Here is a 21,539-nt window from a genome sequence, read left to right as displayed (position 1 = left end):
GATACCCATCACATAAAATTATGGCTTTAATCTCTCAAAAATCTGTACAAGCCTTGTGCAGCAGGCTCACCTTTCAGAGCTTGGGTTGAGTCCCAGGCTTGAGATTCTGCTGTTTTGATTGATGAAGCCCATCTACCAATCAAGAGACAGCAAAGATAAAGTCACACCCCTTTCCTGAGGGAAGGGGAAGAAGAGCTCCCCCAGACCTGAGTGAAGACTGTAAACTGTCAAGTACAGAAGACTTTAGGGGCAGAGCCCTAGAGCGTATAAAAGGAGCTGTGTGTGCAGCATGAAGGGCAGATGCAGAGAGGGACTCAAGAAGAGCGGAGCCAAGAAACGCTGGACAGCTCTCCCCCAGCATGCAGTAGGCTCAAGGCTTCTGAAGCTGCCACTGGAGGAGCAGCCCTGGAAGCGGTGCAAGACTGCTTGGGCTGTTGACGCCGCATGAGGACAGTGCACACAGACCCGGCCCTGGGAGCGGTGTGAGACTGCTCGGGCCCATCATGGTGCGTGATTCGGTGCATGGAGCCCAAGCTTTGGGAGCTACAAACAGCGGCTCAAACCTGCAACTGTGGAGGGCCAGTGGGCCACATGCTGCATGGGGCAGTGCACGGGGCAAGGTTCTTGGGAGTTGCAGTGAGGTGGCTCAGGTCCCATCTCCCAGAAAGTGCCCAGGTCCCACAGTGCGCAGGGCAGTGCATGGGCCCAAGCCTTGGGATCCATGGCAGGGCAGCTCAGGCATCATTGGCACGGGGAGATAATAATGCTACAGCATGAGGCCCAGCACCCAGGAGCCAGCAGCAGTGGTAAATGTATGATAATGTAAGGTAATTTCTGATTTATAATCATACCACAAGAAGTGGTTGAACTGGTACTTCATATGGATAGAGACATAATGGTATGCTGAAATACTGTTATTAAATGGTTTAAAAAATATTCCCGGGATAAACTTTATTGTAAGGCTGGCCATGAAAATGTCCACTTAATTGATATACGTAATATATTAACAGACAATATATTAGCAAATTTAATTTTTATCTTCGAGTTGAGAGTTTATTTTGTTGCAATTTGCAAGGAATATCAGAAACAAAAAGTAGCAAGTTAGGTAAAACAGTGCTTACAATGAGGTAAACTACTAAACTAACCAGAAAAGCTTTAGAAATTCACAAGCACTGCTGTGTTTTAAATTGTGAAAAGATATTGGTGCTTTATTTAGCATCTCCTATTATCAACTGGGTCCAAAACACTAGCATTCTCTATTGAGCAACTTTCCACCCACTCCTTAAAAAATAAACTAGCTGTCTGAGGCAGTAGAAAGGCTTCCATCAGTATAAAGAATTTTATTCTATGATGAAATCCAGTTTAGGTTGACAAATGGCTATAATTTTTTTACTAGTCTCACAAAATAGACTTATCTGCCACAGAAAATATATATTTCTTGTAAGTCCAAGTTCAATTTGTAGAAGCAAGTTACAGGTATAGAGAAGCAAAAATATATAGTTAGTCTATATAATAATATTATTCTGTGTAAGATTAACGTATTTCTTAAACACAAATTAATACGGACACCAAACAGCAATCGGTATCTTAACTGAGAGGCACTGGAGTAATAAATTGAGGGGGCTGGAGAGTGAATACCTCCTGCACCATTGCTCAGTACTCTTACTCAGGAGATATTATAATAAACAGTTATTTTTGTTATAGCTGTTACTTCCACAGTATTAGAGCAGTTTTAAGGAACATAATTGAACCAGTAGTGTCAATGTGATTCATTTAAATCTTTCTTTTGAATGTGCATTAATAAGCAATGTCAGAAATAAAATTTGATGGAACTTAGACTCCAGTCCTGCTGGTATTGTTTCCTAATTCAGATCTTACCTTATTTAATCCATTTCTGAGGGCCACATACACTCAGAAGTTTTACCTTTGCAAGAATGCTTGCTCAGACATTGTGGTTTGTCCCAGACTGCTTTGGTTTCTTAACAAGTTCCACTAGGTAGTTGATTAGGACCAACAGCTACCTAACAGTACCTTTTTGATTAGTGGAAGAGGTTGGAGCACCACAAGTCCTGGATGCAGGGACTTCCCAACTATGGAAAAGTACAGATATACATTTTTGAATTAGATCCTATATCTAGTTGACATTGCTGTCTCATGTTCTTCCAACTTAACTATATGTGCACAGACTATGTCTCAGTTTGCAGTCTTGGCTAAGTTATGGGGGTTACACAGCTCTTCCAAGACCACACAGACCAACAGGTATTCTATGGCTTGTTTATTTTCATTCACATATGTCTCCATTATTAAAGTAGCCCCATTTCCACATGCATTTATTTTGTCCTGATGACTTTTTTATTCAGAGAGAGTGCAAATGTTTCCAGTCTGGCCAGTTCAGTCCTGTGCCTCAAGGCAGGTGTCAAAGAACATGAATCTCTCACTGCCTGTGTGGAATCCTAAGTATCACGTTTCTATTTGAATACCTGGTAATTTTTAAAGTAATTTCACTGCATCAAGAAAACTGGTTTTGTGATTTAATTAGGAAGCAAATAATGGACTGCCAATCTTGCTTGTGATTGCTCTGCAGCTGTCCAGCAGAGCCATCCCAGCAAGCACATACATATCAATTCACACAGATCATTTCACATCAGTTGATCTAAAGTCAGCTTTCATTCAGTGCATCAGCATCTTTCATTCAATGCAGTGTCTACCTTCTTTGGAGTTACAGGGATGTAGGTTGTAGCCATGTTGGTCTAAGGACATAGGCAGACAAGTTGGTCTAATAAATATATCAGATTTACCTGCAGAACCTCATCCACCTATTTAGTTGGTCTAATAAAAGATATTAGATTTATCGAAAGAACCTTGCCTACCTTTTTTGAATGTATTAATCATTTCCATGTTGGGCATGTGTATTCAGCTAAATTCAAATTGAATTGTGTACTAATTGCACCTGACAGGTACTGGCTGTGCTCAATACCCAGGATGAACCTGGCCATTGAAAGATCTCATAAAACAACAGACATGACCTCATTGTCAACACAGCATCTATGACTGATAATGGAAGCAGAAATCCTGACAATAGGCATCAGTAGTTTGCCTCATCAAATCTCAGTCATGATAAAACACGGGTGATAACTGGCAGACAAGTTTCTTTGGGTGAATCTAATATCTTCTATTAGACCAACTTAAATAAATGGAAAACAATTATTTAGCAAGCTTTCCGGTTCAAAAACCTTTCATCAGGCTGAGGAAGTTTTAGCAGTTGGTGTGTGCTCTTCCTGGATGGAAACTGATGATAACTGGTGATTTCAACAGCCATAGCACCAATTAGGGTTACAACACAATTAATAAAGAGAAGGAAGTAGCTGAAGCATGGACAGGATCATACCATCTTAGCCTAAAGCGTCTTAACGCTCTTAAGAAGAAAGAGAAAAACCAGTGGAAATGGAGCTATGACCCTGCTCAGTGATTTTTTTTGCAACAGAATCACTGAACTATCCTACAAAGTTGTTATAGCCCCTCTCCCAAATTTGCAAGATAGCCAACACACAGATAAATTCAGCTGCAAAACCAGATTCAATGCCCTTCCATTGAATTCCAAAAATTCAAATTTGGAAGGCTTCACCAGAGATCTTGATGCCATAATAGGACAGACCAAACCCATTTGTCAGCGCTTCACACTGTTTCAAGAAACAGCTAAGAGGCTGCAGAATCACTGTATACCTAAAATAACACCTGCAACTGCTGGTTGATATATGAAATATAAATGGATATATAAAGCAGATAAATTTGTGAAGAAAAGAAATATAACTGGCAAAAAAAAAAGCCTGGTCTTTAAACTGACAGAGGAAAATGGAGGTTATTGCAGGACCTACTACAAAAATAACCATAGATTTGGAATGCCTAAATGCTGGGCTTCATATTCAGTTATTCATTCTTTAAGATATTTGGTTCACTGGCCCCTTGTTTTGTAAGTAGAAACGTTGTTATAGTAATAAACTTGTTTTCTTATTGTTAAATTATAAATGAATTGCAGTCCTGCTGATCTTATTCATGGCTACTTGCACAACCAGTAACTGGAATTCTGTCACTTTTTAATAAAATGTCTGCTGTGATTAGCTGGCTCAGAAATGTTAATTTTATATGCATTACACAGTTTGTTCATGATGAAAAATTGAGTTTCTTTGTACATCATGTAGCTTCCATGGGGCTGAGCATTTTACAGCATTTATTTCTACATAGGTTATACTACTTCAGTGCTGCTGTAATTCTTTCAGCCTAAAGATGAGGAAAACATGTATTCAGGGATGTCTTACTGAAAAATGGTGCTAAGTCAAAAATGTACCTCTCAAAAATATCAGCTCCTGCAGAAATTCTTCATTCTTCACCTAATGCCTGGATTTCCTCTTTCCCATTTAACTTTAGTCCTGTTTTCCCAACAGACTTTTCTGGTTTAACCTTTTTTTTCCCCCTTACTGCTAAGGCTTTTATTTTTCTCTCCCAAGTTTTCTCAGAAAAGATCCTTCTTTTTCTAGTTGCCTCATCAATAATTTGGGCCCTTTATACCACTGAGTCAGAATCTCTAATCTAGGATGCTATATTTCACCTTTTTCTAAAGGCCATATTCCTAGGAGGTTTGTCACCATGACAATTGAGCATGGACCTTGGGAGTTTGCCTAAAATCATGAAGTAGATATTAAAGCAGATAGGGCATTAGTCTGGAATTTCAGGATATCTGGCTTCCATTCTTCTCTTTGCCACTAGCTGACCTTCTTTGTGACCCAATGAAAATCCTTTTATTTTTTATTCCACTCCCACACTTTTCTGTATTGCCTATTTACATTTATTGGGCCTGGCCCTGTCTTAAATGGTTTGCTCATATATTGCCTAGCACATGTCCCATGAACTTCAGTCATCTCTTATTTTCAGTCAGTCTGCATCAAATCTATCTCCAGTTCAGAGTAAACAAGAACGTCCTGGGCACGTCTACAAGTGCTGTTAATACGAAGCAATAAACTCTGATGCATATTGCACCAGAATTTGTTGCTCCCAGGTGCATGTTTAAACTTTCTTAATTGTCGTTTGGTGCATAGGTTTATATTGCATCCTATAGTCTGTAAAGAGTATCTCTATAGATATAACCCTGTAGGTGCATCTACATGTGCAATTAATGTGGAGAAATAAACTCCAATGCTTATTATACCAGAGGTTATTGCTCCCCGGCAAGCTGTTTGCATGTGTGCTCAGGAACACAGCACGTTGAGTCAGGTCAGAGCATCCCCAGCTAGCAGGGAGCCTGGGGGGTCAGCCTGCCAGCAAGGCTGCTCTGACTTGGCTTAACATGCTGCAGAAGGGCTGCCTGAGGCATGAGCATGCTCTAGTGCAGGACTAGCCAGCAGGCAGCCCCCACACTGAAGCACTGTCATGCCCCAGCCAACTTTGTCAGCATCTATACATGCTTGCATTGCTGTGCTGTAAAGGACTCCACCACAGTATTTGTAAGTACTGTGTCCTGTGGCAGCATTAATTAGTTTAATAGTGTAGATGTGGAGACTATTACAGAGCTATTTAGGCAACTCCGCAGTAAACATTTTATGTAGATATACCCCCTATTCTGAGACCTCCTTCAGAGGTGTTCCATTCTGCCCTGACTCTGCAATTAGTAACTAAGGCCATATGTAGACAAAATGAGGGGCATGTGTGCACAACACTTTAAAGCAAGCTAAATGCTTATGCACTGCTTTAATGATGTTGGTGTTTGCATGCCTCGGTGGCATATTGCACTCTAATTCCAGCCACTGTAGGAAACTCTGAGGAGTTTTAGTTTGCCGTGCCTACAGCTGCGAAGCAAAGCACTGGGTTCGGTGCAGCTCCACAGCTCTGTAGAAAGCCCTGCAGGCAGCCTGGCAGCAGCCCGGGAAGGCACGCTCTGCCCAAGGAAAGCGGTGAGCCTGATTTCCCCCCCTCCACCTCCTTGCTAGAGCCTGACTGCTTGCCTGAGCTGTGCAGGGGCTTGGTGCTTCCCTCCATGGCTGCAGTATCCCAGGACTGCCCGAGCTGGCTGCCTACGGCCAGATGCTGCCTGAGGGGGCCTGCCGCTGCCACAGAGGGAAGCACCAGCCTCACCTAGGAACTGCTCTGCCTGCCAGCAGCTTGCCCTCCCCTCCCCGTTGCCAGAGAGCCAGGTAAGTCAGTGGTTTGTTTGCATGCCATGGGGGTTTAATCAGCCCTAAATTGAAGCGGTACTTTTAAAAACCCACCGCTTCAGTTCAGGGGCCCCATTTCATCTACATATGCCCTTAGTTGCTTCTTTAAAGTATTATTCAGCTTCTCCTACGCACAGATCTTCTCAGTGACTAAGAAGGCTGCAGAGTAGCATCGTTGTTATAAAGAATAAATGCTGGTCACCATCTGGGTGACTACCAAGAAAATGAGGTAAACCCCACATCTTTAAAAATTCTCTACAGTTAATATAAAACCTACTTCAATCCTTCTAGCACCCTCCTCCCCCACTTCACCCCCAAAAAAGAAGCGTCTGTACTCTGATACCAGCATGAAATCACCCTTCAGCTTCATTTGGGACAGGATCTACATTACTCATTCAAGGACTCTCAGTATCATTTGTAAGGCTCTCCTTTCTAGTACTGATACTGACTTTATCAGTAGCAGCTACTCTGCTACCAACAAATTGTAATTATCTGTGGCACTGAAATTCATAGTACCAGGAGACCCAACCGTCTTTGAATCTCTGCTATTATCATTTGTTGTAAAGGCGCCCACATCAGCACCAAGTACTATGTATATTGGGCCATTAATTTCCCATCATTAAGCTTTAAACTCCTATAGGATCCTGATCTCCAAAACAGAAGGAATATTTGTTCTCTGTTTTTGCTTCAGCCCATAGCAGAACAAAGCCATAACAAATTCCCCAACAACATACACTTTTGTCTCCTGTGTTTTTGACAGGGTTTCAAGGTTAGACTGTCAAAATTTGCAGTTCTTAGACTCCAAAACATGTATTTCCATATTTCCCAGAAAATGCCTAAAGTTTCTTCTATGGTTATTGCATTTCCAAAGTAAGGTCCTACCATTTGGGTTAAACAGCCCTAAGAGCTTTCACGAAATGGCTTGCAATAATACGGGTGTATTGAAGGAGGAAAGGAATTCAAGTTTATCATTAACTTGATAAATGGCCTGTTTCAGAGCACTCACCTAAACAGGTTATAAACAACTTTCAGCACATTGTATTACTCTGTACCAGTTTAGGACTGAAGACAAATGCCAGCTTCTGGCCTACCATGACAATTTGGAATCACTTCTTGATTCCCCAATGACAAGAGCATCAGGCCAGATTCAAAGCACATTGATCAGCGTTACTAGGGTTCATGACTTCATGTACGTTTTTATCTCTACATTCTAGATCCTCTTTTTATTGTATGCTTTGAGGGCTAAAATCAGTATTTCAAGCACCAGCATGACAGTGAGTATCCATCAAATGCCTCCCCAAGTCATTAGCGTGCTAGAAAATAAGTCCCAGACAGATATACAGAGGTGTATTTTTTTCCTTTGCTACCTTCAAAGACAATAGTGACAGATACTTCCACTTACTGGGAAAATTCATCTAGACCATAATCAGTCACAGGGGATATGTGTATAAATGATGAAATGCATGTCAGTGCTGGAGAAAATGGTAGCAGCACATTTTTTAATTAAAATACATTGAAGGTATTTTAGTTCAAAAGTGCATCATCACCATTTTCTGTGTGCCAACACACATTTTGCCACTTATACAACTGTGTATGATGCAGCATGAGTATCAGCTCTCATGCGAAGCAGACACAATTAATTGAGCCTACTCCAACATGTCAGATCTCCGGTGTGTCGCAACACGAAAAGGTGTGTGTATATGCTTGATTTGTAAACTGGTCCAACTGAAGATTAGTCTTACATACATACGTAACACTGTTTACTACCTCCCTCTCACTCTCTCTTTCTCTCGGTAAGTGATTATGTGTACACACACACACACCCTAGACAGATATGTAACAGTATAGGGACACAGCTGGGGGCCTAGGACAAAACAGATGTGGTGACTTCTGGTTTGTGATTGTGGATGCAAATGTGAACATGCGGCTGCCAGCCGCAGCCATTTTTTCCCCCCTCATGCCCCAGTTGGTGTCTGAAGTGTCCTATGTTTCCCACCAGTTATGCCACTGTATATATATTAGATATATTAGAAATAATTTGAAACATGAAGATGGATGTCTTATTGGGCCATTACACCTCTGTATACCTGCTTACTTTTAAAAAGTTGTAAACAAGGACAGAATTCGGAGCCCTGATTCTTATGTTCACCTTGGATAAAAAAATTCAGTAACATCGTTTCTTTTTTGGTAACCCCTGCTTTTCCCATATAAACTCATAGATTTAAAAGCTAGTAGAGACTGTTATAATCATCTAGTCTAACCCAACCACCAACATAACACAGTTCAAAATATTGTATCCATACTTCCTGCCTCGTGTCTAACTTCTGTTTTGAAATGTGAAAACCCTTGTGGGTTTACAAGTAAGTTGAATTTTTGGTTCAATATTAGAGATGACTGATTTTTGCTTAATATTTGGATTTTTAATTTATTTTTTTTTACATGACAGCGTTCCTAAACTTGAAATAATTCACTGTTACTCCACCGCTGCCGCTTCCCCACTTACATAGACTCACTCTACAGGATATATTTGAATAAATAGAATTGGGCTTTTGGGGAGGATATTCATTTTCTGTAGGATAACTGAAATTTTAATGTTCTAGGATTGAATATCGCTCTCAGTGTGTGTATAGGCTGGAAACTTTTCCTAGCTTCTTCAAGTGGAATGGAAAGCAGATGCACATGAACCTGCATACAATTGTTTAAGACCCACACAGTTCTAAGGTATCCTTTCAATGACTTGATATGTAAGTACTTGTGGCAGAGCACATAGCTTCAAAATATATAAAGTAGAAGTAGTAGTGATGGGTCACTGAAGCTATAAAAAGATAGAAGAAAAATGGTAAATTTCCATGAAAAAGTTTAATGGTCTGGAAAGCCATTCTAAAATGGAATCAGTAAAAGGTCTGTAAAGAAAAATCACCAAGCCTTCTGTTGGGATTTCATCCAGCATTTGCTTGAAATAGGCATCATTTAAAATTCTGTAGAGCTTTGTTCCTAATAAACACATTGACAGACAATTCAGTGAGCGTAATTACTTTCATTCAAAATGTACTTTTTGAAATTGTAATATATAGTATTCCTACTTTTGAATTATTGTTTTGTATTTCAATAATAAAAGGCTTAAAGTTATTTATATGAAAATGGGACAATTTGTAACTTATAACTAATACAAAATAAAAAGGGATTTGATAGAAACATATACACGATGAAGGGGAAAAATTAGGTAAATTAAGAATATATATATTGCCATTTTTCTTTTATTTTAGAAAATCCTTTTAAATGTAGAAACTGAAAAAGAAAAGAAAAAACAAAGGGAAACTATTTTTTCCTTTCCCCATCACCAATTTTAGGAAAAAAGAGAAAATATAGAAAAGTGAGATTAGGTATATGACTTAAATGCTAAACAGTAGGCATAGGCTGGTATTAACATGAAGTAATTTGGCACTCATTATCAACTCTGATCCTGCAAGAACATGTATGCTAAAGTTTATGCATGTGTAGTCTCATGTGTCAATCTTAGGTGCATATGTAAGTGTTTTCAAGATTGTGCCATATTTGCTGATTCCTGTCCATCCTTTTTTTCCCTGTTCTCTTCTATGTGTTTTACTTTTTGCCTTATTCTTATTAATGAGATTTCAATCCATGACTAATCAAAATGGATTTTGTGTACCTTTTTAATAAAATCACATCCCCTTCTAAGATGTTCTACTCAGGAATGATATTCAAGTTCATCTTCAGTCAGGCCACTTTCAGGCCTTTCAAATCTAGAACTAGATTTTCAAAGGTGTTGGAGGTGCCTATTGAGATTTTCAAGGGAGACTAACCATATTAGGTGTCTAAGTCTCATTGAAATATCAGTAGATACCTGCAAAGAACTTAAGTCACTTACAAACCTTTGAAAAATCTGAGCCTACATTTTATCTGTATCTGGCTGAAAAAAATGTTGGATGACTTAGGAAACCTTTTCCTTCTGGGTCTATGCAGAATGTCTTATGATTAAAGAATCTCCAAAATGGGGTTTTCTCCAAGCATCAAACCAGAAACCTCATTAGATTAAGGAAAAAAATGTTTTGTCTCCTAGAGTCAAATCTCTCCCTTTATGCTTTCTGTTCAGCGCCTGCCTAGAACCTTGTACAAATCTGTCTTGCATAGTCATTTATAGACTTTACCTTTTTTCTATGTTTAGTCTGTATTACAGCCATCACTATATACATGTGGATGTTTGTAGTCTTAATTAAAATTGGCACCAGTCTGAATTAACTAATTCTCATTGAATAAGGTGTAAAGTTAACTCAGGCTAGGACAATCAAATTAGTCAATTTAAACTGTATTAATTAACAAATGCATACAATATTGCTTTTAGGAAAAACAGTCCTTAGCACCCCAAATAAGCATTCCTTAGGAATGCAGATGATCATTGCAAATATCAGTCCCCTCAAGGCAGACAAGGTTCTTTGGTCTAATAAAAGATATCAGATTCACCCAATTTAAAGAGTTGGAAAAAAAATTAAGCAAGCTTTCGGGTTTCAAAACCTTTCATCAGGGTGAAGAAGTTTCTGCAGTTGGTATGTGCTCTTCCTTGAGGAAATGAAAAGTAAAGAAGCCAAAGGCTGATCTGATATGCATACGAGATAGGCAGTCAGTGAAGATATATTTTGAGGAGTCTGTGGGTGAAAGACAGGCTGGATGTGGGGGAGAGAAGGGGGATGAGTAATGGAGAGGTACCTGGGGAGTCAGATGTCAGGCAGGTTATAACGTGTCATAAATACAGTGTCTATATTTAGTCCATGATTTTTAGTGTCCAGGAGGTTGATGAAGTGGAGTTCGTAGGCTCGTCTCTGAGAAGTGTTTTGTAATTTTTCTTTGAGGGTTAGAACTCAGGGATTGGAGAGAGAGTGGTTTTCTTGTGAGAAATGTGCCTCCACCGGTAATTAGGTATTCTTGTCCTTGATTGATTTCTGGTGTGTGTTCATTCTGGTGCGCAGTTGTTGTTTGGTAGGAGAGACCACACAAAACCACTGCAGAAACTTCCTCAGCCTGATGAAGGGTTTTTAAACCCAAAAGCTTGCTTAATTTTTTTTTCCCAACTACTTAAGTTGGTCTAATAAAAGTTATCAGATTCACCCAAAGAATCTTGTCTGCCTATGTCCTTAGACAAACACGACTACAACCTACACCCCAGTCCCCTCAAGGGAAACTCAGTTGGGCTTTTGCAAGACAACAGAGTCCATCAGACACAAAGTAACACCTTTACAAAGTCAAATGTGCTGAAAAAACCTTACTGGGTGCATCTATACCTGCCCCTATCTGTGCAGCACCCCCCATCACACAGGTTGGTTTTGACAGACAAATCTGGTAATAAATAGCGGTCTCACCACATGTTTGCCAGAACTTTAATTCCACTTTAATATTACAGGCCAAATTCTGCATGGACATACATGCCATTGGATCTAATTCTGGCCTCATTTATTAACTCCATTGACTTCAGGAAGAGTATTTAGAGTACAGGAATTTGGCATTTCCAAATGACAGTGTGATCCCAGTTCATGTATGGGGCTATTTAGGAACAGTTTTGATACATCTAATTCAGTTTCACACATATACATATTTTTCCCTACCTCCAGATGAAACCTGCAGTATAAAAGGTTTATTAGAGGCTGAAGATTGCATCTCTAGTATATTATCATTGGATGGAAAGATGAAAAGAAGTTGTTACTATGAGTTGTGAGTTCTCAACTGCTCTCAGCATTCGGCAATGTGTTTTTTTCATTATACCAGTATATTTAAAGTAGTTCTGTAACAATACACAAAACTTTGGGGTTTGGAGGATTTTAGAAGTAAATGGGTAAATGCAGTTGTTATACTTAGATCAACCAAACCAGGGTTAGGTTGATGTAAGTGCCAACCTGTGCATATGTGCAGAAGGTTTAGATCAGGTGAAAGATGGTTGACCTAATTTAACTTATTTCACCTTAGGAGGTACACTATGTAGATCAGGCTAACCCAGGGGTGGGCAAAAGTCTGGCCCATGGGCCAGATCCAGCAGGCAGTGCCTGCATGGCTGGGGCCAGTCTCCATGGAGTCCCCAGCTGCATCTGCACTGGGATAATGCAAGGTGGGGTTGCCATGAAGACCAGCCCCAGCCACACAGGCAGAGCATGTAGCAGGGCAAGGGGCTGCTCTGGAGCTCCTGGGATCATGCAGCATGAGCATCTTGGTTCAGGGCTAGGGCAGAGTTGCGATTTGCAGCCTGCATGCTCCTGACAGGGCTGTGCAAGCAGCAGGTTGCGACTGTGCTCAAGCTCTGGACCAGCTGTCACCCCTGCAAGAAGCCAGGGCAGAGTTGCAATCCACTGCCCATGCACCTCTTCCTGGAGCATACACACTGCAGATTATGGCTCTGCCCTGACCCCAGACCAAGCTGCCCCTACTGCTGTCCCAACAGCTCGGAAGCAGCCCCCTGCCTTGCCCTGCCACGTGCCCCGCCAGCATGCCTGGGGCCAGTCTCCATGGCAACCCCAGCCTTATAGTTTCATAGTTTCATAGTAGCTAGAGTCGGAAGGGACCTAGGTAGATCATCTAGTCCGACCCCCTGCCTTAGCAGGAAAGAGCACCGGGGTCAGATGACCCCGGCAAGGTGCTCATCTAACTTCCTTTTAAAAATCCCCAGGCTAGGAGCCTGCACCACTTCCCCTGGAAGCTGGTTCCAGGCCCTAGCCGCCCTGACTGTGAAGTAGCGCCTCCTAATATCTAATCTAAACTTACCCTCCGCCAGCTTGTGACCGTTATTCCTGGTCACTCCTGGCAGCGCACGGGGGAACAGGGACTCCCCCAATACCTGCTGATCCCCCCTGACCAGTTTGTAGCAGGCCACAAGGTCCCCCCTTAACCTTCTCTTGTGGAGGCTAAACAGGTTCAGGTCCCGTAGCCTCTCCTCATAAGGCCTGCCCTGCTGACCCCTGATCATACGAGTGGCCCTCCTCTGAACTCTTTCCATATCGTCCACGTCCCTCTTGAAGTGTGGCGCCCAGAACTGGACGCAGTACTCCAGCTGTGGCCTGACCAGTGCCGCATAGAGGGGGAGGATCACCTCCCTGGACCTGCTCGAGATGCATCTGTGGATGCATGACAGGGTACGATTGGCCTTCTTGACTGCCTCCCCACACTGCCGGCCCATGTTCATCGTGGAGTCAATGACGACTCCAAGATCCTTTTCCGTCTCCATGCTGGCAAGAGGGGAGTTCCCCAACCTGTAAGTGTGGTGCCGGTTCTTCCTCCCCATGTGCAACACCTTGCACTTATCAGTGTTAAACCCCATCCTATTCTCATCCGCCCACCGTTGCAACCTGTCAAGGTCAGCTTGTAGCCTATTGCACCCTTCTAGTGCGCCCACTTCCCCCCACATCTTAGCCTTGGCCTATCACAGCACAGCTGTGGCTTGGGTCTCCATGGAGATCAGCCCCAGCCATGCGGGCAGGGGCTTCTGGGAAATGGAGTCTGGCTGCCAGGCAGATCTGCCATTTTGCCCACCCTTGGGCTAATCTATGCCTTATCTAACTAAATGTGTTTGGGCTGCAGCCCCAGAACTGCACTTTTCCTAACTCCCCGCACCTTACCAGGCTATTTTTAACCCCTAGAAAACATGCCCCTCCCATGAACCTGCCAACCCCTCTCACCCTGGGCCAACTAGTCCCCCATGATTCTACTGGCTATTGCACCATCCAAAAATACTTAGAACACATTCCCAGTGCTGCTCCCAGCACCAGTGAATGTGTGCACAAGCGAGGACGCTATCTACAGTCATACAGCTTGATTGTTGATTGCATCCTGCAAATGCATGCACGTGTCCATTGTATTTTATAGTGGGCTAAATGTCTGCATGGTCTAAAGAGGATCCACTCAAATTATTTCAGTATTGCCTAGCTCAGACTTGGGTAGGTGGCCTAATTAGATCAATGATTGCCTAGCTGGCTTGACTGGGATGGCACTTCATTAATCAAGACATGAGTCTGGAATGGCTCTCCTTTTTTGGATCAAAGTTCAAATACTGGTTACCTACTCCCAAACTGGATCTGAATGAATGTCAGAGTGAGAAGTAACTTAGTAAATGTTTTTAATTGTAAAATACTTTGCATTGCGCTGAGCACCTTTGGTGGGGGGGGAGCTTTATTATTAATTAACTAAATGTAATATAGGTTGCATTAATTTTGTTTTTCTCTTTTTCTTGATTCCTTCAAATCAATTATGCACATAACATATTGTTTGCTTACAAAGAAAAAAGAAAAGAGCACATATGCATACATTTACAGGAAAAAAAAGTTTCAATTTACCTAGTTATACCAGAACACAGAGAAGGAAGAACACTTCTACATTACGCATTTTTCCAGTGAAAGCTTTATAGAGTATCAGAATGAATATAAATGAAAGAAAGATTGTGTTAATTATGTCTATAGCTATTTCATTTAATTGAATATAGAGGCATCTAATCTCAAAATACTGCTATTTTCCTGCTCAATTTTCTTTTTCAGTAGTACATTTTAAGCAATATAATATTCTTTCACAGTAAAGTATATTTTCTAAATGTAATACAGCTGGCTGGAATACAATATTTCCATTTTGTGACCACTATCAACTTGCCTTTTACATTGACATAGAAATGAAACCTGCTGAACATTGTTGTATAGCATATTAAAATGTCTGTTTTTAGTTTTGAAATGCCAGTTTTTCTCTCTTTCCTTGTCACATAAGAAATGACCAAGGATTCCACCCAGGAATTCAGAAATCTACCTTTTAAAATCTTTGCCAAAATTGACTTGTCTCCACAAAATGTTTGAATGTTGACAGAACAGCATATTTTGATGAAACATGCACTTAGTATTAACCATATTTAGTTATTTAAGAGCCCCTACCCTGGGGCTCATTCTATGAAGTTCTGAAAAACCTTTCAGAGTAGAGTAATTACAAAGTGAAAGTGGACACCTTGCAAAAATGCTTAGTACTTTGCAGGACCATATATCAAGCAGACTGAATGCTGCTGAGCAGAAGGATCATAACAAGCACTGGGGTCCTCTTAATGAGAAGTGTTAAGACAATCTTACCTTACCTCTTGACAGTCTTTGGGATGAGAAAGCAGGAAGGGAGGAGAAGTATCCTGAAAGTCTGTTACTTCTATAAGCTGAGAAATTATTGGAGCAGTATTTTTACTCTGTTTATGATTAGGGGATAGTGGAAAACAAGATTTAAAGAAATGGAGCTGAGTGATGTGATCACAATACATATCTCTGATTGCAGGGGATGTAGGTTGTAGTTGTGTTGGTCTAAGGACATAGGCAGACAAGGTTCTTTGGGTGAATCTGCTGTCTTTTATTAGACCAACTTAAATTATTGGGGGAAAAAAATTAAGCAAGCTTTTGGGTTTAAAAACCCTTTGTCAGGCTGAGGAAGTTTCTGCAGTTGGTGTGTGCTCTGCCTGGAAGAGGGATTATCCTGGAAGAGCACATGCCAACTGCAGAAACTTCCTCAGTCTAATGAAGGTTTTTTAAACCCAAAAGCTTCCTTTTTTCCCCCCCAACAGTGTAAGTTGCTCTAATAAAAGAGAGCAGATTCACCCAAAGAACCTTGTCTGTCTATCTCTGATTGTGAATTACAGCTGTAAAACTTTTTAGGAAAAAAAATCATGAAACCAAGTAATCTAGTTTTGAGTTTCATTAACAAACTGAAACATAATTCAAAATTTCAGTAAGGGTTTGAAAATATTTTGATGAAATTGGGACAGGGTTTGTTCAGATTGTATACAAATTTTAGGAGGGAATAGTTTTAGCTTTTGGATATTAGGGGTGTGTGAAACAGGCAGTATTCTATTCAGATTTTGCCTGATTCTGGGGACAGTGATTAGATTTGCTGATTTGGATCACTGTCCCAATTCTTTTTGACTAAATCTGAATCTGAAGGTTCGATTCTGATTTGGAGAGCCAGTGATTTGGCCATACACATATGTTTTATCTATATACCTCAAGGTACCAGGCAAGGCTCGTGAATGCTGAGATGGTGGGCAGATGGAGAGTCCCAGGGGAGCGTGGGAGTCCACCACTGAGCATGCAGGGTAACTCCTGTGCCCCCCCAGCTTGGCAATTGGCTGCAGATGGGACTCCAGGTACCTCCCCCCGCCCCCGACCCAGGAGGCACCAGTCGCCAAGTTGTGGAGTGGAGGGCAGAATCCCCCGCACTCTCTGTGGCAGACGCGGAAGTGGACCAGAAATACTTCGGGTCTCCCCCATGCTCCCATGGGATGATCCATCTGCCCCACCATTTTTTTTCCTGATATTTTTTCATTTATCTTTAATCTCTATTATTAAGTTTATATTGCTATTTGTTCAATCCCAATGGATATGCTGTGAAAGTACAGCAGTTCTTATGGTCTGGTATTTTTATCTTCACTATTAATAGTTTGTTCTCTGTCCCTCAGAAGTCTCTAAGGAGATAGTTCAAGAACTTTGTTGCAACTGCCCTGTTCTAGACCCGCCATGTCTTTTAGATGAAGTTGGATTGAAGCTGGAAGAGTACTTGCATGCGAAATTGTATGCACCATCAGGTTACATATGTAATGCAGTAGGTGCCAGTCTTTCCTGATTCAGTGCTTGGCTAATATCTATCTATCTATCTATCTATCTACAGAGAGAGAGAAAGAGTGACTGAGTCCTTCTGTCTGTGTGTTTTTGTCTGTAACACTCTTTAAGGGCACTAGAAGCCCGGTGTGGTGGGGAGGACAGAGGGATGGGCAAGCTGAGGAAAAGCAGGAGCCAGATTCCCAGCTACTGTAAGGCTACTGTGAGAAGACATTTGGCTGGTTACTATGAGGCTGCTGTGAACATTGGTGTTATTTGAAATTCATCCATCATTCTTGATGGGCAATTCACTAGTCCAATATATTGAAGGACACTGTGCTGTTTTGTATTGGAATAAGGTTTTGATCACTTCTTGTCTTCCCTAGAATTTACTGCACTTTCTTTTAAAATTATTGCATTTTATCCTAGTACTTGGCCAAACTTCCATTTTTAGTTATTTGAGTCCACCCACTTTTTTGTTTCTTCAGTTCTAATTGTTGAAGTGGTGTCTTTTATTTTCCCCTTTTTTCTCCAATGTAACACGTTAATTTAAAATAAAGAGATTTCTGTAGTGAATTTCTATGTAATTACTTAGCACTAAGATGACTAAGGCCACTGGCATGATGAGATCTGCTGGCATCAGTTATGAGGACAATCAATTCAAGCATCTCTATCATGCCTTTTTGATAGGTCTTGAGGTAACCAAAAAATCCAAACCTTGAACAACAGATCCATCTGCAGAAGTTGCAAAACTTTTCACAAAGGAAAATAGGCCAAAGGCTGGCATTTCTCTCCTTTTCTTTCCTCTGCTGTCTCTTCTCTACTTCAAGGGCAAGGTGCTTTACCTTAAAGCGGCCTGCTGCTTGGCTGAGGTTGTGGCTTTCCTGGAGTTAGTTACCAGCCAGTTCCTCCTGGTTCTTGATGTAGGCATTTGTTTTCCTGAGGTATGCCTTCAATGTGCACTTTAACATTTCATCTGTCCACTGTGAGATCTCAGATCACAAATAAACGAGGAATAGAGCACCTGTTTTGGGTGCCGAGGGTCAGCCATCCACATGCAATGTTCAGTCCAGTGATGTTGTTACTCCTGCAGTGCTAGTAACAGTGGCTTCAGCAAGGATGCAGTTGTTTGTGTGGTGTTCTTCCCATTCTATGCAGAGGATTTTCCAGTGGCATCATTAGAGATACCTTTTCAGGCTCCTTTCTTGAAAATAGTCACAATGTAGGTATTCCTCAGGTCCCCAGGGATCTCCTCATTGTTGGGTTCTGCTGGCACGTGTGCATGGAAGGAAGCATAATTTTGCAATTTGGGGATCACATACCAATCATGTCATTATGACTTGCCAGCGGAATCATAATCCTGGGCTCCCTTTGCACTGGCAAGTTGTCTGCCGTCACCACCTAGCTGAATGTTGACTCAGGCTCTGGGTTTCAAACTAGTCCTGGTGCAGTCCCAGGGGCAAGAATCAGTTGAATTTTATCTCTGGCCCCAGAACCACATTGGGGACTCAGTCCAGCTCTGGTGATTGAAAGGCCCAGACTAGGACCTGTTTGAGAACTCAGTGCAGTCCTGGACTGGAGCTGACAATCCAGTTGATTATTGGCCTTGGCTTAACCAATCCTGGATCTGGCTCAATTGTGGCTGTCTTAGAAGGAAATTGGGGCTGGACAGCACTGGGTCTTGAGCTGTCTGGGCAAGGGCTGACAATCAGCTGATTGTCAAAACTCGATGCTTAGAAACTCTGATTTTCCTGCCAGGCAGGGAGCATCAGAGGCTCCTACATGGTAGCTGAAGAGCTCTCCCCATGGAGACTTCAAAACCTGCACCCAGCAGCCTGGACAGAGCTGACCAGCATAGGATTTAATGTCCCTAGTGGGATCAAGCCTTCACAAGAGCTTCTAATCCCCTATGGCTGGCAGTCCAGCATTTGAAGTCCCTAGCAGGGAAAACCTGTGGTGTCCCCTATCCCAGGATGGGGGCAATAATCAATGAGTTGTCTTTCCTGGGTCTATTGGAGAATCTGGCAATCTTGGCCTGGGAGAGTTAATCAGCTGATTGGCAACCAGGACCACATGTTAAATATAAGGTACCATACAAACTATACATGCCATAAAAAAAAATGTTCTACATTATATGTGGAACATTTTTATGGATCATTTGCCATTTTGTGGCATCTTAAATTGGGTGTATTTGAGAAACCTGCCAATTTATGCTGAGATTAACATGTTAATTGTACCATAAATATAATTTGCAGAGGAATTCTAAGAGGTGCTGTGGCATGGTTGTTGTGGTTCAATCAAAGAATATCTCTATTATGATGCATTCGATCTTGTATATATAATTTCAAAGTCTAATGTCATTTAGCCAGTATTGGGTCAGATTCTGCCACCACTATGATAATAGTACTTTATTTGAGAAGCAGTGGGCACATCTACGTGTGACTAAATTTAATATGCATTAAGCTCATGCACATTAAGCAATTTTGGGGAGGTGTCTACACAACCCCCTGCCCTGTGTTCCTAGTGGCTGGGAAAACCTAGCACTAAAGTTAGTACTGGATCACATCTATATGTACATGGGTTATTTTACTTCCAGAGTAGCCATTTAAGGAATTCTTCATATTCCTTAAATCTCTTCACCCTGGCACACATCCAGGAGGGCCTTGCGGGGGAATGCATGCTCAGGGGCAACCAACATGGGTTCATCAGTGGCAGGTCTTGTCAGACCAACCTGGTGGCCTTTTACGATCAGGTCACCAAATCATTAGACGCAGGGGTTGCTGTGGATGTAGTCTTTCTGGACTTCCGGAAGGCTTTCGACACTGTCTCTCACCCTGTCCTCATCAAAAAGCTGGGAGACTGTGGTGTCGATGCCCACACGGTCAAATGGGTCGCCAACTGGTTGGAGGGCCGCACCCAGAGGGTGGTAGTGGATGGGTTCTTCTCGACCTGGAAGGATGTGGGCAGTGGGGTTCCGCAGGGCTCGGTCCTCGGGCCCGCACTGTTCAACATCTTCATCAGTGACTTGGATGACGGGGTAGAAAGCACCCTGTTCAAGTTTGCTGATGACACTAAGATGTGGGGGGATGTGGGTGCACTAGAAGGGTGCAGTAGGCTACAGGCTGACCTTGACAGGTTGCAACGGTGGGCGGATGAGAATAGGATGGGGTTTAACACTGATAAGTGCAAGGTGTTGCACATGGGGAGGAAGAACCGGCACCACACTTACAGGTTGGGGAACTCCCCTCTTGCCAGCACGGAGACGGAAAAGGATCTTGGAGTCGTCATTGACTCCACGATGAACATGGGCCGGCAGTGTGGGGAGGCAGTCAAGAAGGCCAATCGTACCCTGTCATGCATCCACAGATGCATCTCGAGCAGGTCCAGGGAGGTGATCCTCCCCCTCTATGCGGCACTGGTCAGGCCGCAGCTGGAGTACTGCGTCCAGTTCTGGGCGCCACACTTCAAGAGGGACGTGGACGATATGGAAAGAGTTCAGAGGAGGGCCACTCGTATGATCAGGGGTAAGCAGGGCAGGCCTTATGAGGAGAGGCTACGGGACCTGAACCTGTTTAGCCTCCACAAGAGAAGGTTAAGGGGGGACCTTGTGGCCTGCTACAAACTGGTCAGGGGGGATCAGCAGGTATTGGGGGAGTCCCTGTTCCCCCGTGCGCTGCCAGGAGTGACCAGGAATAACGGTCACAAGCTGGCGGAGGGTAAGTTTAGATTAGATATTAGGAGGCGCTACTTCACAGTCAGGGCGGCTAGGGCCTGGAACCAGCTTCCAGGGGAAGTGGTGCAGGCTCCTAGCCTGGGGATTTTTAAAAGGAAGTTAGATGAGCACCTTGCCGGGGTCATCTGACCCCGGTGCTCTTTCCTGCCAAGGCAGGGGGTCGGACTAGATGATCTACCTAGGTCCCTTCCGACTCTAGCTACTATGAAACTATGAAACCCTTATTTTTCCAAATAAACAATATGGCATGGAAATCCCTTTGTTGACCATCAGTAGCACTTTAGACTATTGTGAAATGGAAGGCAGTCTATCCCCCACAAAGGCTGAACATGCTATCTTCATTGCTTTCCAAAATGCAGCCAACCTAAGCAATACTTGGAGTGACCAGTAATCAAGTCACCAAATGGTTTCCCACATATTACTACACAGAACTCACTGCAGTACTTCCAGGCTAGATTCCTTAAAATGCTTTTTTGTGCCATAAATGTATTTCTAGTGTGAAATCAGCACTTATTATTTTGAGAAACAGAAATATTATATGTTAGCAAACCTCTTTGTATTTAGACAGCAAGCACTCAACCTAAATTTATTGTAACAAATGAAGGTGGATTATAAAATAGTTATGATTACACTACTTAGGATTGAATGAAATGTTTGTCCCAACCTGAAAGTTTTTTAGGAAACAGGAAAACAGAGATAAATTTTTATTTTTCAGAAGAACGATCAATATCAAGACATTTGATTCTAAAATCATTTTCCATATTTATTCCTTATTTTAGCACTGGAACAAAGGCAGAAAGAAAAACTCAGGTGGACTAAAGTCAGTTTTTTCTTATCAGCATCATTCATTGCACATGTCCTGAAACTAGATTAAATGCGTGATTTTTACCTTCATGGTTGTTCTGTTTAGATGCATTAGATACTGAATCTTTTGAGAATTTATGTTTGACAGAAATTAGCATTACCATGGCCTTAGACATAGTAAATATTTGTAAT

The 21,539-nt window shown here is 42.1% G+C and overlaps 1 protein-coding gene across 1 annotated transcript in view; it reads left to right on the top strand.

Annotated features, from left to right (window-relative positions):
* The window catches only part of ZNF804A (zinc finger protein 804A), a 309,586-nt gene that overhangs the window by 215,409 nt on the left and 72,638 nt on the right, over positions 1-21,539 (top strand). The window lies entirely within an intron of this gene.

Source organism: Crocodylus siamensis, chromosome 4 (genome assembly GCF_052110815.1).
Source record: "Crocodylus siamensis isolate JL-2025a chromosome 4, ASM5211081v1, whole genome shotgun sequence".
Lineage (NCBI taxonomy): Eukaryota > Metazoa > Chordata > Crocodylia > Crocodylidae > Crocodylus > Crocodylus siamensis.
This window is presented reverse-complemented; position numbering and strand designations above follow the sequence as displayed.